Here is a 12,961-nt window from a genome sequence, read left to right on the forward strand (position 1 = left end):
CCAATAAAAGATTTTAAACCAATTAAATTTGAAAAAAACTGTTAATTCACCATTTGCACTGTTACAGACGAATTTTTAAATGAACTGATAGTTAAAACTACTAAACGATTTAACTAGTAAATTTTATCGTCTTCGGGATCTTAATTACGCATAAATAATCTAATATTATTCTCAGAAGTTTTTATTTTAATTAATTGTGATTTCAAAAAAGAATAAGAAATTTTTTGTATACATTAAGCTGATGCATTATCATCATATGTTTTATATATTGAATAAAAACCGGTTATTAATTTTCATTTCAATAGTGTACTCCACTACTCAATATTACAACTATTTTTTTCCCATTTGTATCCTATGCTTTTTATTTAAAGAAAAGATAAAAATGCAGAATGCTTTACCATTCAAGTAATTAAAAAGTTATTGAAATATTCACTTATTAAAATAAATATTATTTGAAAGTTACTGAAACAATGAGATCTTATCAGCTTGATAAGCCAGTTGACTTTAACCAACCTTTTTCAGTTTATACTAAACTGGTTTTAAATAAAGTCAAAATAATATTTTGAAAATTATTTTAAGTTTTAAAATATTACAAAATTTTTATGTACAGCTTTGTTGAAGGAATACAATTAAACTTGAAAATAAAGAGAAAAACTACAGCTGATAAACAATATTTTTTAAATATAAAAATTTATAAAAAATGTGCAGCTAAACATGAAGGAAAAGAAATAGAAAGTTTTTGAAATTTGATTTAATATTTTCAGAGATAAGGTATGTGCAAAATAAAAAAAGCGAACACCCTGAGTAACTTTTCATTAAATTATCGGTTTTTTCAAAAACTGGGACTCAATCTTAATGGATTCAAATGTTAAACATTAATTGTGCTAATTTTTGGAGACAATATTTTAATGATATAATAAATTTTGAAATAAGGCACAAAATGTACTTTTTTTCTGAATAAACATATATTATTTCCTCGAAATTCTGACTCAAAATATGGATGTTAGCTAGCCTCAATCTGTAAAATATGACAGCAATAGTTTAGGCAAGAGGGCAGTCCAAAGTTTGAACCTTATGTTAATTTCACTTTTGGCATATTTAGCTAATGCGGGAGAAATTTTTATCTAAATTCTTAGAATTCGTTAATCTAAAGGTAACTTCATTTAAAAAAATTTATAATTATTAATCATTTTTATAATTATTAAATCTTAAAGTAGTCAAAACATTTTTGAATTGTAATGTATACGAATAATCCTTTAGGTATTTCTTTAGAAATTTAAAAAGTGTACATATTATGTTAACATAAAATCTGATATTACGCATGTGACCTAAACAAGTGACGTATTGTTTCTGTACAATTTCTGATGGATTGAATAAGACTACACAAATCAATGAACCAAATAGTACAAAAAGTGCATGAGTTTCATATATTGAAGTACTACTTCCGATGCATGCTCATGCTTCACATTGCGGTCAAAGAACTATCTTAACAGGTAAAATATATTTTTCGATGAATCTTATATGCTGATTGCTGAGCTAAGAAATCAATCACGAGACTATCAAAGGACTAATAAACCTGTAAATAAAGCGGTTTTTGATTAACCATGGTTTCCGATGTTTCTTTACTTTCTGAAATTTTTCAAGTTTCAGAATGTTACCCACCTGATTCTCAATAATATAATTCATAATCAGATATCAAATTTTATGTTTCATTAGTTAGTAATTTATGCGAACTTTGTTTAACTATGAATTAACACTTCCTTTCAAAATGAATAAATTTTCCTTTAATATTTCTTCAGTCAAAAATTTTACTTCACTTAAACTTTAAATATAATTGCATTTTAATTTTGAATCAAAAGTTTTTAGAGTTCATTAACAGAATAACTGTTCATTGAATTTCCTATGCTTTTTAAAATTAATTTTCTCTAAACTCATTTATGCTATGCTTTGGGGATTGAATAAGTCATGCTACTATCTTAACACTATACAACTTAACTCTGATTAATTATTCTAGGTCTACAAAATAAAAATAAAAACATTTATTTCTCCACTTATGTCAAAATATCAGAGTAGCTTAAGAGAAATGCACTTAAATTTATTCAAGTCAAGTGCTAAAATTTAATGTTTGCTCTCTCTGAAAATATTAAAGTAAGACATCTAGCAATCACTTATGTACGCAAAAGACAATAAGTCAGAACACTATATTTAAAGAAGGATAAATTTCTTAGTGACAAAAACTAAAAACAACATTACGCTTTAGTAATAAATTTTATTAAATTCTAAATTCATAAAATATACATTAATTTTTGGGTTTAAGCCAAATATACAATTACATTTAATGCTGCAATTTCAAAATACAACAATATGCAACATCTTTTTGGTCTTACAATAAAGAACTGGATGCAAAATTTGCCAACTGCAATTTTCGTAAAGAAACTAGTATAAAACTTTTCCACAACTTCAATATTAAACCTTTCTCCCATTTTTATTAAATGATTTTGATTAAACTTTTCGTCATGGTTTGTTTGAATCCTTATTTTTAACTTAATAGCAGTTAACAGATTTTGTTACATTATGGCATACCAACAGTTTTGTTCTAGTACAGATGTGTAAAATATAAAAACAATTACAACAAATTTGCTTTAAAAAGAAAACTAAACTATATGAATTATAGTACTGAATTAGGAATTTTTTTTTAAGAAAAAAAGCCTTTAAAATATACCAAAGTTGCAAAATACAGGTTTTAATTTGGAAAAAAGTTATCTAAACTGCATCCAGCACAATGTAATTTTGTACAAAAAATTTTTCCAGTTTTAAATAAACTTATATTTTATATAAATTTTATATTGTTTGCTGCCACAATTTTGTTATTCTAAATTACTGCTCAGTGTGCATTAATTAATAAGCTTAAATTTATATTCTACTATCGAAAAGGCTGCAATCACTGAGATTTAACGTTAAACTTTTGACACAGTACGACAACATTGTTCCACAGCAGAAACTTGCAGGCACAAATCGAAAAGTTCCGAAACGGCTGAATGAGTGTGAAACACGAAGAGAAAGCAGAACGGCCGTCTACCACCTCCACTTCATGCCCAACACTCCCCCAGACGTTACGAAACTTCCGATCCACACCTGCACACTTTCCTGTTGCAGATCGATGTCCCCGTAATGCACAAAAAGCATCCGTCGAATGCCAGTTCAAAGCAGCATTTTAATGAATTAAATTTCAAAATTTTTAAAACGTTCATTATTCATATTACACTCTCGTAAATTGTTACAGGAAATTTTCGAATCTAATATTTTGTTTCACAAAATTTACTTTATTACATTGAATATGCGCTTAAAAATTTTGCTTCTTTTAATGCCGTCTGTTCATGAACTTTGGCATTTTAATATCTATGTTATGAATACGTGAAATTTCGGCTGCGTTTTCAATACATTGTACAAAATGAAAATACAATTTGAGAACAAATTAAAGCATGAAGTCCGTTTATTTTAAATTCGATAAAAATCCGCAAAATTGTGATTTATACAATTTTAATCGTTAGTCTTACTATTTAATGCAATATTAGATGTCAAAGAAACATTATAAAGGGACTTAAAAAATGACGGTAAGTCTAAACTAGTTTCAGTTAGACTTTAATTTAAATAATGGAATATTTAAGGTTTTTTATGTAATAAAAAACGGTGAGGAATGGATATATTGCCAATAGAACTTAATATACGCAGTTAATTTTTTATTTATAAAATTTTTAATTTACCTCTGTCTGGAACGGTAGTGCTGTTCTTACCAGTAAGCATTCCGCACATACCTTAAATTAAAATACAATACTTTTAATTATCCACAACTTAGGGTTCGCAATTATTTCCCCGTCGCATTTCTAGAGTATTATTCAAACTGTTATATTTGCCAGTATTCTATTAGGAACCTGATCGTATAGTAAAAGTTAGGATATATTTAAAATTGTGTAAATACTTAATGTCATATAGAGTGACTTTAAAAATTTTATTGCAAAAACTGAGTTTGCTTATGAACGGGAAATTAGAAATCTGAAAACCTTCATTTCATTTTTATTATTATATTTGAACGTATCCTCATTGTTTCAGAATTCTCAGAATTCTGAGAGCAAATGGGTTATTACCGAATTGTCACCTTTGCTACATAGGGGGAAAATGTATTTCTTAAATTTAAGTTGGTAACTTCCTTGCAAAGTATACTTATAACTTAAGTATTTTGGACATGGGCTTAAGATTTGAAAGTAGTTATATAAAAAATTGGGATAAAATGTACTGCAGATATCTAACGGATTTCTGTATTTCTTAATTTAAATTAGAAAACTCACTTCTGAAGTTCGTCTCGGTAAGGAAGCACGATATTTCAAAAAACATTCCATTAAATTTTTTTTTAAATAATTTAACACAGATTTTGACTGAAAAACAAATAAGCATAAAAATTTAAATAGGACAAAAATTAGGAATTACAACTTTATTGTATTTGATAATTTAAGATTTCCCTCAAATTTAAATTACGAGATACAAAGTAGAAATTTTGAGCAAAAAATCGCTCTTTATACTTTTATTGTGCCGTACATTTAAGTACCATTTAAATAATCCATACATCTAGACAAAAGATACTTGATGTGATAACTGAAGTTTGTAAGGAGAGTTCATTTTGAAACCTGTTACGAATTTACAATAGACAAAAATCCAATCTTAACAAATTTATATCTGGGTAAAATTTAAAGCATATTTTAAATAAGGGTGAAATGTGTAAAGTAATGTAATCGAAATTTTTGTCACTAACTGTTACTACTTTATGATATTATAATCATCTTTTTACCGAATTAAAATAGAACTATTTTGATTGTCTTAAATATTTTAGATTTCAAAATAACTAAAATTAGCTTCAAAAAATTCTTTTGCAGACTAAGGTTCAAGTTGGACAAGGTTTGCGTTTGGTTAAAAGTTATAAATGTAATATTTTCAACGAACTCTATGTTGCAGATCTTAGATTGAAAATCCCCTATAACACAATACGTATTAAAAATTCCTCCTTATCGGACATCGGAATTTAAAATTTGGTTCAACTTGTTTAGATACATTTACTATATTTAATTTTAAAATTTTAAATCTCGATTATTGTGTAGATGAATTAAATGAACTAGCAGATTTCAAGTACGTAATTTTGCTTCGTTGGGAACTAGTTTGTTATGAGCTAGGTTAAAGCTATAAAACCGTGAAAAATAAATTGGAATAATTCTAAAGTAAAATCAGTAAGGGGTAAATTCTTTAATTTGTTAAAAAATCATTAAAATTAACATCTAGAAGCGGAACTAGACTGAATATTCAAAAATTAAATAATTTAGTTACTTTTAGCCAAAATTAACAAAATTTAATGATTATATAATCAAAGTAAAAATTAAATTTATGGAGAAAATTTTATTTTCTGGAATTAAACACAAGATGAAATTCCCGGGCTATTTCATACCATGTTTTATTCCATTTATAAAAAATTACTCCGATAAATATTTCTTATAATCTGAAAACAATATTCACCCCTTCAGTCATATTACATTAGATTTCATCAAGTTTTATATTAAAACATTTCGTTACTTTAACAAACTACATCATTAGAATAAGTATTTCTTTTGCATTGCTTGATTGGCATCTAAAACAGTACTTACTGTAACATAACATTTGCACTACTTACATGGACTGCATAGATCATTTTATATTTGATACATAGTAACAATATTTCATAACATATGCTCTTCGCAAGTTAAGTTTACTAGTTTCATATCCTGGGATCTACAAAAATACAAAATTTCTAGGAATCAGTATCGATTTTTAAGAGCCAAGAATGCTTTCAAATATAAAATAGCATAAATGCGTTTTGCTTTGGTGTAACATTCTGGGCCAGCTGTAGTTTTTTTTAGAAACAATAGAGACCAGACGCCCGATATTTCTGATAGTTGTAGATCCCTGATATGTAACTTTACTGACACTTCTAAATACTTCTCGATGTTTAGATTATTAGTATTAATGTTAGTGTTTAGTAAAAGTCAAAGCATTTAGTAGTGTAACAGTGTTGCTGATACCAGTTTAAAATACCTGCATCAAAACCACATACTTACAGTAACAATTGGTTTTCCAAAATACTTACATTCATTTTATTACTCGCCGTTTTGGTAGTTTCTTATCAAATATAAAATTAAGTACTAAAATATTGTATCGATGTTTCACAAGCAATGCGAAAGAAATAAAATATTCCAAAGTAAATAAAAATAATTTCGATTTCATGAATACCATATTGAAAAAAAAAATACTGAGTCTTATACCTTTTCTTCTTAATCTTAAGAATTATTAACTAGTTTCTCAAATTACAATTCCCGATAAAATAGCAATACTTATTCCACTTTTTAAAATTAAATCCTCTTAAACTATTTTCAGATTTCGATATTAGTAAATAAAAATACAAGTACACTACTTTTGAAATAAATAAATATAAAATCTTTAAAAATTAAGTTTTGCGTATTAAGATCAGATAATATAAAATATTTCATTTAAAAATTTAGGGAAATTTGGGGGAAATTATATTTTTTCCCCAAATATTCAATCTTAAAAATGAGCCTGAATTTTCCTTCACAAAATTTAATTTTAAAAATGAAACGCTTATTTGACTTTTTTTAAATTGATCACATTAAATTGGATTTTGATTAAAATCAAAAATATATTATCAATATTACTTTTAAAAAATTCCTGTCAATATATTTTATAATATTTTGTTTTGAAAATATAATTAACAGAAAAATTTATTTCTCTCAGAACTCTGAAAATTTTTTCCTCCAGAAATTAAGAAATCAAATTACGCGGTGTTGAGTATCATATGTAATGCTTAATTATGGACTGATTATAATGAAAATTATATTGGTTGTTTTATTTATATTTGTGTGCATGCATCCTCATCCTCAGAAAGCAAGCAATAAGTAAAGTACACTTTAAACGAAACATTAAGACCGAAAATTATTAATATATACCATTTAATAAATAAGTTTCATAAAAAGTAAGATAAAAATTCATTGAAAAGGAATACGGATGTAGAGCTTTAAAAATTTCTATGCTAAGAGTAACACGACACCCAGTTCGAATTATTAATTTATTCTATTTTAAATGAAAATACTATTCAGGTTAATGTAAAGTAAACTTAATTAACTGGATTTATGAATATTAACTTTTTTAGCAACGAAGAATATTTAATGAACAAGATCATAGAATGTTTGCTTCAAAAAATAGTTCGTCAAAAATACAATCCAGTTTACCACTTAAAAAAACTATGTCCTGATATTATAAAGTATATTTTTACACTGCGTAGAATGAATAGAATTTGGAGCTTTCATCAACTTCAGTTAACACAAACGGTTTCTTGTCCCTTTTTTAAAAATAAATATTATAATGTCTAGATACTTTTTATTTTTGTCCAATATAATTCACATGCATGAGATTTTCAAAAATTCTTCGAAAAATGAATCGTAGCAAATTTTGTGTAATGATGCCTTAAAAGGTAAAATACTTTAATATTAATTAGCATGTGAAAGCCGTCACAAATAGATTTGTAGATATGAATCTAACATGTTTATCAGTATGGGATATTTTTCTTTTAAAAGACTAAAATTTGCACCTTCTCTCATAGTATTAAAAACTAATCAAGTATTTCTTAAAAACTCCCTGAAATATTTAGTTTGATAGAAATTTCAACGGGATCCCAAGATCATATGTTAACACACGATATTTTTTGAAGCTGGACAATATTGATATCTATTTAGGCAAAAAGTTTTTAAATAATTATACTTTGAAAAAATTTTGCGTATACTACTAAAAGTATTTGTTAGTGCATGGCTGTTAATTAAATTTATTTATTAGCTTTTATTTTAAATTATTTCAGGAATAGAACGAAGTTTTAATTTCTAATATGATATTTAAACCTATACAACACCAGGTGACTATTCAGTAACAAACCATATGACATCCGAAACTATGACAGTAAAATTAAAGATTTGGTATATTTACAATTACTGATTATCCCTAGAACGTGGAATTGGTATATAGTTTACTGCATTGCTTTGAAAAGTCATTTCTCATAAAATCTATCGCAGTTTTGAAACATACAGTAAATTTGTTATTTATCAGTTCAATTTGAAGATGTTGGAATTTTCTTTAAATAGAATTTTGAGGGACTAAGAACTTTAAAATAGAACTTTAAAATACTCGAAGATTTGTTGAAAACATTAAAAGTTCACAAGTATAACATTCTATCGTTGTTGCGTAGAGTTTCCTATTAGCGATAAACAAAATACGAGTAACGTGTAATACCAGAATTAAAAATCTCAGCCTCTATATTTCTAATAGTATAAAAATTTCAATAGAAACTAGGGGATCAAAGCATTGGTTTTCTAATTACTCTTACTAAAGTTATTTATGTTAATAATTTTATCATGCAATAATCTGTCCTCAAATTAAAAATTAAAAATAAATTTAATTAAAAATATTTTGAAAAATAAGTCGTAACAAAAACTGCATTCAAGATAAACCTTAAAAAGAGCGGCTAACGTCAAAGCTTGTAAATTAAAGAATTTCGACCTAATTTACATTTTAAATGATTTACATTAATTTACATTACATTTTAAAGAATTTCGACCTAAGTTTTAACACAAAACAGCAAGGGAGACTTTGAATATAACATGATAAAAAATTGTGTTGCATAAATCACTCATTTCCAACAATGATTATCAATGATTTTTAAGTTTTAAAGTATTTCAAAACATTTAATTTCGAGAGAACAAGAAATAACCCATTACAGATATAGAAAAAGGGGACTGTCTTGGGAGGATTGTAAACTATTGTCATAGCTACTGCTATAATTGTTGGAGACATTCTAATAAAGTAGTGATGGAGGCACCCACTGATATCTAAAAGGAAGAAAGAACATTTATGAACACAAATGAGTGCGTTCAATTTATTTATGCCAAGCCACAAATTTGAGTTGTCAAATAAATTTCTGCTATTTTTTCTTTTTCTAATTTCTAACATTCAAAAAATCATTTAGTTTTTTTTTATTATGTTTTGTTGCACCTGTTGGAATAAGTGTAATTGTTCAGATTAAAAGGAAACTGCTAAATTAGAAAAATTTTCATTCTAGACAAATTTTTTGCTTTTAACCAAGGCTGAAAAAGATGCTCCAGATATTTATGCTATGTATGAAATGGGTATCATAGCATAAAGAATCGGTTGTGATTGATTTGCTAAACTTAAAAATGAAAATTCTACCCTCAAAAACGAATCTTACTCCGGGTCGTCCAGTTGAGTGAGAGCAAAGTAAAATAGTTGACAAATATTCGAGTCCAGCAAACAGAAGTCGCAGAAAAAGAAGAGTTTCCTAATTTTTTTAAAAAAACTTTTGACGGAAGCTCAGTTACCAACCAATATCAATATTGATTGCAAAATAAACTATAAAATTATGATCCAGGTTATGGATATTCTACGTTGGAAGTTGTAATTCCAAAAAGTATACTTCTGTAAATAATACTAAGAAACAGTAGTCTAAAAATGTTTAAAAAGTCCGGGCTAAGAAAATTTCAAATTTTTTTAAAAAAAAGTACGAAGTCTATTTTAGAACGGGGTAGAGACTACATAATGAAAAGCAACGATTGATTAAAACTAAAAATATTGTTGACATCTCTTATAACTTATTTCTAGAAATAAAATCTTACTACCCCTTCAAGATGCTTACTTAGATATACCAATTTTACCCAGTTTCATAATTGAATCAAGTTTCTATTTCAAAAATGCATGAATAGTAAAGAAAAAAGCTCAATCAAAAATTTAAAAAATGCGGATTCGGCAAATTATTTCAGTTATTCTAAAAAGTATATAGAGGGTTCAGTCAACTTGGCATAAGTGAAAGAAGATTCCATCAATGAATGAAAATTTGATAAATAACTTAATACTGATAATAAATAACTCTTACTGATTGCAACTGCTCTCAAGCCAGTCCTGTGATTGCGTGACTCCCAGTCGGTAAGCCAGTCCTGTGATTGCGTGACTCCCAGTCGTTAAGCCAGTCCAGTAATTGCGTGACTCCCAGTCGTTAAGCCAGTCCAGTAATTGCGTGACTCCCAGTCGTTAAGCCAGTCCAGTAATTGCGTGACACCCAGTCGTTAAGCCAGTCCAGTAATTGCGTGACTCCCAGTCGTTAAGCCAGTCCAGTAATTGCGTGACTCCCAGTCGTTAAGCCAGTCCAGTAATTGCGTGACTCCCAGTCGTTAAGCCAGTCCAGTAATTGCGTGACTCCCAGTCGTTAAGCCAGTCCAGTAATTGCGTGACTCCCAGTCGTTAAGCCAGTCCAGTAATTGCGTGACTCCCAGTCGTTAAGCCAGTCCAGTAATTGCGTGACTCCCAGTCGTTAAGCCAGTCCAGTAATTGCGTGACTCCCAGTCGTTAAGCCAGTCCAGTAATTGCGTGACTCCCAGTCGTTAAGCCAGTCCAGTAATTGCGTGACTCCCAGTCGTTAAGCCAGTCCAGTAATTGCGTGACTCCCAGTCGTTAAGCCAGTCCAGTAATTGCGTGACTCCCAGTCGTTAAGCCAGTCCAGTAATTGCGTGACTCCCAGTCGTTAAGCCAGTCCAGTAATTGCGTGACTCCCAGTCGTTAAGCCAGTCCAGTAATTGCGTGACTCCCAGTCGTTAAGCCAGTCCAGTAATTGCGTGACTCCCAGTCGTTAAGCCAGTCCAGTAATTGCGTGACTCCCAGTCGTTAAGCCAGTCCAGTAATTGCGTGACTCCCAGTCGTTAAGCCAGTCCAGTAATTGCGTGACTCCAGTCGTTAAGCCAGTCCAGTAATTGCGTGACTCCCAGTCGTTAAGCCAGTCCAGTAATTGCGTGACTCCCAGTCGTTAAGCCAGTCCAGTAATTGCGTGACTCCCAGTCGTTAAGCCAGTCCAGTAATTGCGTGACTCCCAGTCGTTAAGCCAGTCCAGTAATTGCGTGACTCCCAGTCGTTAAGCCAGTCCAGTAATTGCGTGACACCCAGTCGTTAAGCCAGTCCAGTAATTGCGTGACTCCCAGTCGTTAAGCCAGTCCAGTAATTGCGTGACTCCCAGTCGTTAAGCCAGTCCAGTAATTGCGTGACTCCCAGTCGTTAAGCCAGTCCAGTAATTGCGTGACTCCCAGTCGTTAAGCCAGTCCAGTAATTGCGTGACTCCCAGTCGTTAAGCCAGTCCAGTAATTGCGTGACTCCCAGTCGTTAAGCCAGTCCAGTAATTGCGTGACTCCCAGTCGTTAAGCCAGTCCAGTAATTGCGTGACTCCCAGTCGTTAAGCCAGTCCAGTAATTGCGTGACTCCCAGTCGTTAAGCCAGTCCAGTAATTGCGTGACTCCCAGTCGTTAAGCCAGTCCAGTAATTGCGTGACTCCCAGTCGTTAAGCCAGTCCAGTAATTGCGTGACTCCCAGTCGTTAAGCCAGTCCAGTAATTGCGTGACTCCCAGTCGTTAAGCCAGTCCAGTAATTGCGTGACTCCCAGTCGTTAAGCCAGTCCAGTAATTGCGTGACTCCCAGTCGTTAAGCCAGTCCAGTAATTGCGTGACTCCCAGTCGTTAAGCCAGTCCAGTAATTGCGTGACTCCCAGTCGTTAAGCCAGTCCAGTAATTGCGTGACTCCCAGTCGTTAAGCCAGTCCAGTAATTGCGTGACTCCCAGTCGTTAAGCCAGTCCAGTAATTGCGTGACTCCCAGTCGTTAAGCCAGTCCAGTAATTGCGTGACTCCCAGTCGTTAAGCCAGTCCAGTAATTGCGTGACTCCCAGTCGTTAAGCCAGTCCAGTAATTGCGTGACTCCCAGTCGTTAAGCCAGTCCAGTAATTGCGTGACTCCCAGTCGTTAAGCCAGTCCAGTAATTGCGTGACTCCCAGTCGTTAAGCCAGTCCAGTAATTGCGTGACTCCCAGTCGTTAAGCCAGTCCAGTAATTGCGTGACTCCCAGTCGTTAAGCCAGTCCAGTAATTGCGTGACTCCCAGTCGTTAAGCCAGTCCAGTAATTGCGTGACTCCCAGTCGTTAAGCCAGTCCAGTAATTGCGTGACTCCCAGTCGTTAAGCCAGTCCAGTAATTGCGTGACTCCCAGTCGTTAAGCCAGTCCAGTAATTGCGTGACTCCCAGTCGTTAAGCCAGTCCAGTAATTGCGTGACTCCCAGTCGTTAAGCCAGTCCAGTAATTGCGTGACTCCCAGTCGTTAAGCCAGTCCAGTAATTGCGTGACTCCCAGTCGTTAAGCCAGTCCAGTAATTGCGTGACTCCCAGTCGTTAAGCCAGTCCAGTAATTGCGTGACTCCCAGTCGTTAAGCCAGTCCAGTAATTGCGTGACTCCCAGTCGTTAAGCCAGTCCAGTAATTGCGTGACTCCCAGTCGTTAAGCCAGTCCAGTAATTGCGTGACTCCCAGTCGTTAAGCCAGTCCAGTAATTGCGTGACTCCCAGTCGTTAAGCCAGTCCAGTAATTGCGTGACTCCCAGTCGGTAAGCCAGTCCAGTAATTGCGTGACTCCCAGTCGGTAAGCCAGTCCAGTAATTGCGTGACTCCCAGTCGGTAAGCCAGTCCAGTATTTGCGTGACTCCCAGTCGGTAAGCCAGTCCAGTATTTGCGTGACTCCCAGTCGGTAAGCCAGTCCAGTATTTGCGTGACTCCCAGTCGGTAAGCCAGTCCAGTATTTGCGTGACTCCCAGTCGGTAAGCCAGTCCAGTAATTGCGTGACTCCCAGTCGGTAAGCCAGTCCAGTAATTGCGTGACTCCCAGTCGTTAAGCCAGTCCAGTAATTGCGTGACTCCCAGTCGGTAAGCCAGTCCAGTAATTGCGTGACTCCCAGTCGTTAAGCCAGTCCAGTAATTGCGTGACTCCCAGTCGTTAAGCCAGTCCAGT

General features: G+C 32.2%; 1 long non-coding RNA gene across 1 annotated transcript; it reads right to left on the minus strand.

Annotated features, from left to right (window-relative positions):
• Nucleotides 1-2,249: 2,249 nt before the first annotated feature.
• Nucleotides 2,250-10,242, minus strand: LOC147801930 (uncharacterized). Its single transcript, XR_015430288.1, has 2 exons — nucleotides 10,028-10,242; nucleotides 2,250-8,969 (listed from the first exon to the last, which is right to left on the minus strand). It is a non-coding gene; the product is annotated as an uncharacterized LOC147801930 (long non-coding RNA).
• Between the last annotated feature and the right edge of the window lie 2,719 nt (nucleotides 10,243-12,961).

The sequence above is a fragment of the Parasteatoda tepidariorum genome, chromosome 11 (assembly GCF_982258835.1).
Source record: "Parasteatoda tepidariorum strain Cologne lab strain chromosome 11, Ptep-v5.0, whole genome shotgun sequence".
Taxonomy (NCBI): domain Eukaryota; kingdom Metazoa; phylum Arthropoda; class Arachnida; order Araneae; family Theridiidae; genus Parasteatoda; species Parasteatoda tepidariorum.